The following is a 989-nucleotide window of genomic DNA, read 5'->3' as shown; positions in this document are numbered from 1 at the left end:
CTATGGAGGCGAAAAAGAGAAAAGAGTCAGACTGTGAAAGTAATCCGTGAAAAACCTCTGGAAGGACATTCCCACCACAGGACATGTCAGCTATGGCAGAGGCTGTTTTCCAACCGTAGTATTCAACTAACACTGCAATTAGGTTCTCTGGGTGTGTGTAAACAGGATATAGTTCTTCCCTGAGGGGTGGCACCAAAATGAAACATGGATTTTTTTTCATTCTCTCCCACACCATCAGGCAAGTTACTGCTGCTCTTTCAGAACACAAAAACATGTGAGCACATTCATTTCAGTTTGTTCTGTTGCAAAAAACTAAAATCAATTAAAAACAATAATTTTGAGATTATTACTAAGGAGCGCTGTAGTGAAGGATTATTAGCACGGCAGAGTTGGAATTGGGGACAGGCCCTGTGAAATTGCTAGGTGCTCAAATGGGAGCTGATTTGCTGGAAGAGGCTGAATTTTAAAAGAGGCCATGAGCAACGAGCTGATTCACATGAGCTGCTAAATCAGGAGACCTTGGGGGACGGGAGTAGGTGGCAATGTGAGCCCAGTGTCTAATGTGCATGTTCCTGTGTCATATGGCACAGAGAGGCATTCACATACGCTAAGGCATTCACATACGCTAGGGAATGCAGTAAGTGAATTGAACACAAGAACATAGTATTGAGTGATGCAGTAGAAGCAGATTGTCAAGTGTCAGCTATGAGAGGAACACAGGGGTAGCCAAGAGCTATATTTTAAAACAAATCTGAACAAAATGCTCATATAACTTTGAAGTGAAGAGGGTTAATTGCAGAAAAGAAGATTGCTCAGCGTGAAATAATGCAGCCTGGCTAAAAGATTATTCTACAGAACTAGGAAGATAATTGATGAATGGGAAAATGGAGAAAAGAAAGCTGATAATAGAGCACATTGGGAAAGATGGATTTTTGTTGTTTTGTTTCTCACTTCAAAGTCATCCTAATCTGATCAGAGGTTACTAACAG

Source organism: Eurypyga helias, unplaced genomic scaffold (genome assembly GCF_000690775.1).
Source record: "Eurypyga helias isolate BGI_N326 unplaced genomic scaffold, ASM69077v1 scaffold21458, whole genome shotgun sequence".
NCBI classification, from domain to species: domain Eukaryota; kingdom Metazoa; phylum Chordata; class Aves; order Eurypygiformes; family Eurypygidae; genus Eurypyga; species Eurypyga helias.
The sequence above is the reverse complement of the archived record's forward strand: the minus strand, read 5'-3'. Positions refer to the sequence as shown.